This window comes from Merops nubicus, unplaced genomic scaffold (assembly GCF_000691845.1).
Source record: "Merops nubicus isolate BGI_N331 unplaced genomic scaffold, ASM69184v1 scaffold81, whole genome shotgun sequence".
NCBI lineage: Eukaryota > Metazoa > Chordata > Aves > Coraciiformes > Meropidae > Merops > Merops nubicus.
In genome coordinates, this window is record NW_008590019.1 from 30,490 (window position 1) to 40,311 (window position 9,822).

Consider the following 9,822-nt stretch of genomic DNA (forward strand, 5'->3'; position numbering starts at 1 on the left):
GAGACCCAGATAAGAGATGGGTGTGTGGTGGGCACCTCTGTATGGTATACCCCTCTCACATCTTTGCAGACCTTCCAGACAACCCGCAGGCTCCTTTTCTTGCTCTTCACTCTGTTTGCTTCTTCCTCTGTTTTCTTTCTTCTCTTCCTCAGGGTGAGGTGGGCGAGTCAGGCCTGCCTGGTGCACATGGCCTCCCTGGAGCTACTGGCCCCAAGGTAACCCTTAAACTCAGAGTCAGTGGGGCCATCTCCCAAGGGCAGATAAGCAGAGCGCAAACCTAGAGACATGCCAAAACAACACAGATGATCAGGGGCTGGAGCTGGTTCTCTAGAGCCTGGTGTAAGCCATGTAAACAGAAAAACTTGCTCCTCTGCAAAGGACCTGGGCAGTTTCTGGCCAGAGCAATTGCTGTCCTGAACCAGGGCTGGGTGCAGCCCTGCACAGGCCCCTGTTGGTTCTTTAAGAATTAACTTTAAGTCTTTAAGACTGACTGGGCCTTTAGAGCCTTTTGCACTGAGCCTGGGAGAATGAGGCTACTCTGGTCCATGAAATGGTTTGATGGTTTGTCTACATCCAAGGCATGCTGGAAAGCATTAGTACAGGCGAGTGACCTCCAGCATCCACTCCAGTGAGGTAACCCACCTTGTGGGCCCAGGAAGGGGTGGGCTGAACCTAGAGATTGGGTTGGCACCATATTACTATTGGTAGACAGTTATCTCTGGAGACCTGGAGTTGCATTTATCACACGCTCCCTCTTTCAGCTACTTTCTCTTTGGCCTTTGCTGTTATGATTGCTTGCTCGATTTCTCTTTGTGTTCACTGTCCCTGTCTTCTCTCTCTCTCTCCTCTGCTGGGCAGGGTGAAAAAGGGGACACCGGTGTGAAGGTAGGCATGAGAAATATGGTTTTCTACTGTGGTAGATCATCTGGGAGATGCTGCTCCTTGGGCTGATGGGGTTGTAAGAGGAAGCTGGGTCCGAGGCAGCTCTGTGGGCTATTTAATGGAGTACACATCTGTGCTGTGATTAACCACAGGCAGACACTCCAAGCTCAGGCAATAAAAGCAGCCTTTATCCATTTGGTGGAATTCGACTCTTACCAAAGGCATTTCTCTGACTATGAAGCTTGCTAATGATTTGTTACATCTCTCCATTTGATGGGCTAGGTTGGGGTTTCCTCATAAAATCTGGTTAGCTGACGCATCAAATCCACTCAAACCCTGCAACTCAGGCTGAGGTTTGGCACCAGGCTTTTCTGTTTGTTTCTGGACCCTTTTTACAGGCTTATATGGTCTATGCCCAGATGTTATCTATTTGCCTGAAATTTACTGTACCCATATATTTAAAGTATATTACTCAATGTAGACTGTACTTAAAACATTACAACATTGGCAAGCATTCACGACGGTCAGAGCATATTGTGTCATGACATATATCTTAAACATCATGAGAAAAGACTGGTCCTGTAATATTTTGAAAGGCATTAAGAGAGACACGTACATTTCAAGTATTTAGTATGTGGCATGCATCTCATTTATCGTGCAGTATACAAGCTTTCTATATTTTTTCCATCTGGGAGGATCACTATTTGAAGGGACCAAAGGCCCCTTTGGAACTTAAAACATGGTTTTTTAACATCCAGCTTAAAGAAATGTTCTTTGGGAATGTAGGCTCTGGGTTAATAGTTGAATAGAACAGCAGTGATTGCCTTCCTGGAAGCAAAAGGTACCTCCCCAGAAATACTGTGATGCGTGTAAAGTCCAAAGGTTCCCTTGTGTCCCTTTCACATCAGAGTAATCCCATCAGGCATAAAAGACATTGCTTCTGGTTTGTGCCAGTGTAAATGAAAGCAGAATTGCACCCAGACCTAATGTGCTTTAGAGGCTAAGAGTTTGTTTGCTGCTGTCCCACCAGCCAGGTGCTCTCCCACTAAGCTGAACTGGAGGACTGAAGTGTGGCCTTGGAGGGAGAAAAGGCTGGGAGGACAAGCTGTGTTCCACCTCTGCTTACACTCCCATGTTTCACTGCTAGCAGACACTTGCTCTGCTTGCTTGGAGGACTAACCAGCCCTTCATTTGAGCTTTGACGAAAGGGAAGTCTCCAAATTTTCCATCGATGTCTTGGGGCCTTCCATGCTCTGTGCTAGAGAGCAACAGCTCGGGGCAACCCTGGAGACACACTCTTGTTACTTAAGCCCTTATTCATCCCACTTCATAAAGAGTGCAGATGAAACCTGCTGTGCTTTTTGTGGTACTTTTCCTGGTCCAAAGGGGCACCTCCTCAGTCCTGAAGCTGCCTCTTCTTTCACACACAGACTTTCATTTGTTATTGTCAGGATCATTTTTCTCTTGACTTCCTCTCTTCCGTGCTCAGAGGAATTGAAAGGGAAGTGTGGAGGTATCCTTAAATCAGCAGCCAGACGTCACCCAGTAGCAGCTCCTCCATTTGTTGTCTTTGGAAGTTGCTTCTGTCTGTCATCCTCCCACCTAGGCTGATCATTTGGGATTCTAGAAGGCTTTTAATGCTTCCATCTTTGGATCCAATTACCTGGATTTTACCTTCTCTTTGCTTTGAGGAGCCCCAGACAAAAACCACTCTGATTCACAGTTTAGCTGTGATGATCAATTTTGCTGAGCATATCACTGTTTTTTTGGGCAGTGAAGAACATTTCAGGCCTGAAGAGGCCATTTTTGGTTGGTTTTTTTTTTTTTTTTTTCATAGACCCTGTGTTCTTTTAGTAACCTCTCCTACCCAGTGACAGACACAGCACAAATTCTCTCTTAGCCATTTTCTTCTGTGGCCACCGTTTATACTTTCATCATATTGAGACCTCATGAAGATCACCAAACAACCAGTGAGGGTGATCACCTGGGTCACCTGAATAAGCCCTTGACTTGCTGCCTCCCAGCCCAGACATCACATGCAGCTTTACTGATGTCTTCTTTCTTTTTTTTTTTCTTTTCTTTTTATTTTTTTTAAGTTTTGAAAAGCCCTTAGTATGATTTTTTTTTCTTATGCTCTGAGGAAAGAGCAATAAAGAAACCGCCTACAGCCTTGCTCAGTAACCTCCTCATAACCTGCCTTTCACAGCAAGGAGCAAAAAAGGAAGGGTATCAGATTTAGCTGGCAGCCTGTTGCCAGTGCCATTAATGAGCTTATCAGCACATCATGTTGTGATTGGCACTCAGTGGGTACAACCAGCAGCTCACACCAGTGTAGAAGAAGTGAGTGTGAGAGTGTCCTTGGTGGTGAAGGGTAGGGGTGTAGCTTAAGTGTTCAAGAGACACAGGGGTGGTATCTCCTCAATCAGTATGAAGCTTAGGAGAGCTGGGAGGTGCTACTGACTGCCCTCCTGGAGTCTGCTGGGGACCTGTACCGGGTAGTTTGCCTTTCATATCTGTCTTTGCTGATGTTTCCTAGCATCTGGCTTGGTTGCACCATTCCAGTGCTGGTTTTGGTGGGCTGCTGCTGCCTGGTTGTGGCACTGGGAGATGACAGAAGGGTCATCCCAGTGGGTACTTACTGTATTACAATGGCTTTTCTGGAGAGTTGTGTTTCCTGCTTGTTCTCTGGCTTTGGCTCTAGGGCTTCTTTCTGCTCTTTAATGGTGCAGTGTTATGTTTGTTGCTCCTGTTCTTTACCTCGCTCTAGTGCCAGTGCGATCCTGCCTAGGGGGTCACTAGGGTAGGGTGGTTGCTCTGTAACTTGCCCCCTATAAGGAGCTACCTTGCTCTCTCTCAGTGAGATGGCTTTGGTTTTGAAGGGCTAAATAATTAAACAGCTCTTCAGGCAGGCAGTTTCTTCCAGGAATGTCTCTGGGATGGGGAATTACTCTCAAATGCAGGGCTGCTCTGTGAGGGCAGCCTCCACAAGCAGCGCTGGTCTTCCTCAGTCTCAGGGAGCACGACTGGGAAGGAGGGAGGGAGAGTGGTCCCCACTCCTCCAGCACAAAGCGTTCTTAATTTTTGTTTTATTTTCCCTGCAGCTGAAAATACCATTGTTAAGTATACTGCATAGAGAAGGAGGTGCCCACACTGCCTAGGTCATGTGCATTATGGTATTAGTATTTTACAAAATACAGCTCAGAGGCTATGACAATGGGAAAAACTGCTTTAAAAAAAAGAAAAAGACATATGCATATATCCTTCTGAAGAGTCCTTCCAAGCAGGGACTAAACACCCCAAGCCAAATAGCAGCAGTATGTAAACTGTCCAATTTTCTTTTCCAATTACCACCCGATAAAACTCAGGCTAACAATATGAGGCTACCCTTGGATTCTCTGGTTCTCCAGATGATCTTGTTCATCCTACAGCCACTGCAGGCTGAGTGACTCCCTGTGCCCTGTGGAATGCCGTGGCAGGGGAAGCGGTAGCAGGACAGGGAGTCTGTCTCTGTTCCCAGTGCTGTTGCTGTGTCACTCCAGCAGTCAGCCCTGCTGCACACAACGGGCTTGAGAGGCTCCACTGAAGGGAAGTGGCCCTGGCTGGGGCAGGCAGCTTGGTGAGAGCTGGGGGGGGAAAGGGGTTGTGCCCCATCTCACCCAGGAGGCTTCCTCATCACCCCTGCCCCGGGCACTCCTCACAGAGCCTGGGGAGGAGGACTCACCTCGTGTCTCTTGCTCTCTTTCTCTGTGTTTCTTGCTCTGCTTCCAGGGGGAGAGAGGCATGCCAGGGCTGCCAGGAAGACATGGCACTAAGGTACCTTGTGAACGGCGGAGTGACGCTTGTCTGCCTGATCTCACCCACACCACTCGACTGTCCCTGATGCGCAAGCATCGCCTGGATTTGTGTGTGTGTCTGTTAGTCGATGACTGTCCTCAGCTGAATTCTTTCTGCTTCTAAATTGCAAAATGTAGGGCCTAATTTCTGAAGGAGACGGTGGGGGAAGAAGTATTTACAAAACAAATGGCATGCCCAGTCTGATGCTGTCTTGCAACATCAGGATCTTAATGCTTTATGGTAGAGAGAGCGGCCAGTCGCTGACGTCTCTAGGGAATTGGCGTTTGGTAAATTTGGGGTCCCAAGAGACCACCAGCGATGTGTGTCAGCCCCCTGTGATCAGTGGGGTTGTACGAGTGTGAGCCCGGACTAACGGAGCGGTGGATCAGGGTCAGAGTGTGAGCGAGCCTGCATGTGTGTGTGCTGCAGTTTGGGCATAAACACTAGAAAATAACGTCGTCCGTGTTCACTGCCATTCGAAGGCCAAAGGGTGAGGAACAGGCATCACAAATGCACCAAGAAAGCCTAACCCGAGCCACTGGTTGCACGTAATCCCTTTCATGACTCTAGACCGTATTCACTAAAACCTACTGACCCTGAGACGATCTGGAATGCTTTTTTCCCCCTGTTTATTGCATAGAATCCCTGATCTCCATCTTCTGTCCTTGTGTTTTTTAGCTTTGTCCCCGATTTCTGTTTCAGAAAGCTGAGAGGTATGATCCTGCTGCTCTCTGGCTCCCCACTCCTCCTTGTTTGAACTTTTCCAAGCTCTTTTCACTTTGAACTTGGCTCCCAGTCCTCCTCTCTGCCTCATGTGCTACATCCCAACCCCTCTCATTTCCCAACTTCTAACCTCCTCCCCTCTCCTTAGACCTTTGTTATCCCTCATATTTGCTTTTGTAACTGGACCTTTTCACCAGGACCTAACTAATACTAACACAGGGCATAGAGAGGTTTCAGAGCAAAGTGCTGATAGGGAAGATCTGCTTTTTGCATCAGTGCTGTCGAGGGAAATGTGATTATCCCAGTGGGAGCAGCTGCCTCCTGGGGCTTCAAAGCACTTGTCCTGGACTGCAGGGCAGGCTGGACTCTGTGGTCTCGTGGTGGTGGTTGTTTGCTCTGCGCTGCAGAATGACGCCTGAATTGCAGTGCTTGCAAGTCAAAAGATTTTCCCCCCCCTAAGGTGGCTGGCTTCAGAGTTCTCCTGAAAACATTTTACTGCTGGGTTTGTCTTCTGTGATAAACACAGAATAAGGGGCAACAGCAAGACCAAGGCTCCAGGGAATGAGCTGGCCTCTCTCAGGGTGCTTGAGCTGATGTATCTGGGATTGAGGGCTGAAGTGGGTGGTTGGTCCTCAGGCTGGTTTTACATTCATCAGTTATTTGATACTGTTCTGCTTGTTGGCCTTTGCTTCACTTGCAGGACTAAAAACAGGGAGGGGTGGAAATCTGGTTCTCTTGACTGGGTTGAACTCATGATGTCTGCCTTTGGAGGAGCTTTCTGGAAAGGAGAGCCACTGCCACGGGTGGATGACCTGCCCAGGGCAGGAGGATGCGTGCTGTGTTCCTTCTGAGTTTTGGAAAGGAAAAGATGCGGATTTTGCCTTTTTAGTTCCACCTGGCTGATGCCCTTTGTTTTTAAAAGCTGGTATCCGATTCGTTTCAAACAAGGTGTTCCTGTCTGTCTTCTCTCTGCCAGGGCGCTCCTGGGACGGCCACCGCAGGCCTGAAGGTCAGTTTTACACTTAACTCGGGCACGACTAAGAGCAAGGGCTGGAGATAGGGGAGCAGAAGGCAGAGGAAAATGGTCGGACGGCTCCCACTAAAGGCAGATATCAGAACTGCCACTGCTTTGGGCAGAGATAGCAGACCCGCCTCCAGCAGCACCCCTGCTTCTCCGCACCTCTCTGGGCAGAGGTTGGAGAACTTGTGGTAGCCCACAGAAGTGTCGGGATGGCAATGGAGCAAAGGGCCAGCTGCAGATTTAGGGGGCTAGAAAGGGGGCATCCAAGATGTGCCTGGTGACAACGACCTGTTGTCCTGATTCCCTCCAGCTGCTGGGGGGAAAAGGCAGAAATCAAGAAGTTATCTCCAGGGCCGTTTGGGATGGTTTTCCTCTTGACGCCACATTGCTCCGGTATCAACATGGCCTCGTACCAGCCATAGCTGCAACCCCAGCCTTGCTCTGCCCCTGTGCTCATAGAGCTAGGAGTAGGCAAATTCCTTAATGCCAGCAGATGAGTCTTGTCCTGTTATGCTCACTTTTACCTGGCAAACCTTCTCTTGAAATACTGCAAGGTCCTTACTCAGTTGTCTAGAAGCCACTTGCCTGAGGCTTCTTGGCTTCTTACAGCAGCCTTGGAGCTGGCTAATGAAGATAAAACAAGCTCTAGGCACAAATACTAATATGCCTTTAAAACATCCTCTTGCCCTTACTTACAAACCCAAGGCCTCCATAGATGTGTGTTTTTTCCTTCACGCTGATAGCTCTAGGAGGACTTGTACTCTCTCCTCCTGGTTTTTCACTTTATTTTCCTGTCTCTTCTTCACCAGGGCGAGCCCGGGACTCCAGGAGAAAAGGTACCCTCAGAAGGCCTTGTGTTGAGCCTGCACTTCTGGCTTGTTTGTGTGGGTTTTTTCCTCTCCCAGAGCAGCTGAGGGAGCTGAGGAATGGCTCTGTACTTCCCGGTACCCAAATCCAGGCCCTAATGGCACCTGCCACTGTAAGCAAGATGGTAGTAGCATAGAGCAATGCCCAGCGAGAGAAGGATCCTGCTGCAAACAGATTCCCTCCTCCTGCTCATGTCTGTGTTGATGGAAATACCCCCAGCTGCCTTTCCCCTTTCCTCCCTACTCCACCAAACACGCACAGCACAGTCTGCTTAGCAAATCCATGCACTTTCCTCCTTCCCTTGTCCCCATCTGCCTCCCATTTACTTCTGCATCCACCAGAAGTATTCCCCTGTGACCGCAGGGAGCTGTTGGGCCGTGCACAGTATGAGCTGTCCCACACGGCCTCCCCTGTCTGGGTGGGGTGTGGCCTGGTTTGAGTTCCCGTGGTGGGCAGGGTACAAAAACACCCCACTGCTCCCCATGGCTGTGCAGCCGGCCTGGTCCCCTCTGTGGCTTGCTGGGTTGTGTCGCAGCACGTGACAGCCACGTAACAGACACGTTCTCTGTCTCTTTTCTTCCCCGCAAAGGGAGATCCTGGAGTCCCAGGGAGGATGGGCCCCCCAGGTTTGCCAGGGAAGAGGGGGCAGCGGGTAGGACATTGCGTGTTTGGGCTCGGTGTCCTGGCAGCGCTGCGCTGCTCCCCGCGAGCGGGAGCTGGCTTTGCGTGGCCTTGGTGTGCTTGCAGGGGATCGTGTGTCCTTCTCTGGCCCCCTTGGTGAAGTGTGTTTGCATGTTCCTGAATGCAGGAGGTGAGGACTGGTGGCAGGCAGGGCAGGATGGGGTGCCTGGGGTGTAGTCTTGTTCTGGGAATCGTTAAGGGCAGTGCTGCGTCTTTTGACTCCAGAAATAGCACCCTACCTCCCTCCTGGACAATGCTGCTTCCTTACACCACTGTTCAGGCAGCACAGGATGTTTTCAGTAGCCTCTATGGGCATGTGTATCAGAAGGCAGTCGCTGAATGGAAAGTAGGACATCAAAAGCAGTGCAAGGTAGAATCAGGGATTCACTGAGGCCTGGGGCAGGATTAGAGATTATATCCTTACAAAAATCCCCAAGGCCAAACCTCTTCTTCGGGTACGAGGTCCTGCAAATTTTTTCCTTTTATCCAGAGAGAGAAGCATTAATTTACAGCAGCATGGTGCATGCTCTGGTAGGGAAGGAAAGCTGGGTGAGGGCCTTACAGATGGCTGGAGGCCACATTTCCTTAGAGAAGGGGATCACTGCATTCTAGAATTGCCTAAAAAAAAAAATAAGATTGCTGCTAGTTAATTATTTTTCACGGAGCCACCAGTGCATGTCTGTTCCTGGAGCATTAATGCAAGTCCCCTGCATGTCAGATGTGTGCCCTCGAGCTCTGCTGGGGCTGGTGGGCAGCACCAGCCTCTGCAGGCACCAAGAGGAGCTCTGCACTAGCCTTGCTGATGCGGTGTGCTACTGGTGTACATAGAGCTGAGAACCTGCTGGGGAAGGAGGATTTGGGTTTTTTGTAATCTCTGCAAGTTGTTAAGTCTTGGAGGCGTGAGGATTGCAGGTAAGAACCCACCTTTTTCTGAGGATGCATCTGAAACCTCTCTTTGTGGTAACAGAAACCTCTGATACCACTCTCCGTCCTGGCAAAACAGAGACTCCTGAGCAGGACACTGTAGCCATGGGTTTAGCAGTTGGATGGAGTGGGCTGAACAGAACTTAACTGCAACATAAAGACTACTAACTGAGCTCAAATATTCAAAAGATGACCCAGATGTCATGGTGAACTAAGCAAAGTCACTTCACCAAGTGAACGCTGGATGCCATTGTGCCATCACTCACTGCCCTGTGGCATTCTCCACATTTCTCAGTGCCTCATGAAGCTCAGCCTGCAGGCCTTGCCCTCCAGGCATCGTTTTACACCATCATCTTCTATCTTTGCCATTTTTGCCACTCATGTTCTCATGACTGGTATGTGTCACGGAGCTTGGCTGCTGTGATGCTGCACTGCTTGGGTGTTTGTTTGGTTTTGTTTTTTTTAAGAGCATGATGAGACTGGGATTTGGAGTTAGGGAACAGGAGCAGGAAACAACCCTTGTATGTGTCATGGAGCTTGGCTGCTGCAATGCTGCACTGCTTGGGTGTTTGTTTTTTTTTTTAAGAGCATGATGAGACTGGGATTTGGAGTTAGGGAACAGGAGCAGGAAACAACCCTTGGGAGAGCTGTGGGGGTGTTGGTTGTGAGATCTTTGCCAAATCAAAGCAGTGTAACCTACAGTGTAATGAGGAGGTATGAAAACTGGGATGGACTCAAGCAGTGGACAGGTTCTGTGAAAAGAGCTGATCTCTATCAGGGCATGGAGAAAGCCCTGCACGTCAAGTAAAGTTTGCCTTGGGCAGCAACTCCTCTGAGTCTATAGAATGGCGAGAGCCTGTGCTGAAGGACTGACATGGAAAAGGGTTCAG

The 9,822-nt window shown here is 49.3% G+C and overlaps 1 protein-coding gene across 1 annotated transcript in view; it reads left to right on the plus strand.

Annotated features, from left to right (window-relative positions):
* Window positions 1–9,822, plus strand: part of COL13A1 (collagen, type XIII, alpha 1) — a gene marked incomplete at both ends in the record, with an annotated part of 58,567 nt that overhangs the window by 24,468 nt on the left and 24,277 nt on the right. The window lies entirely within an intron of this gene.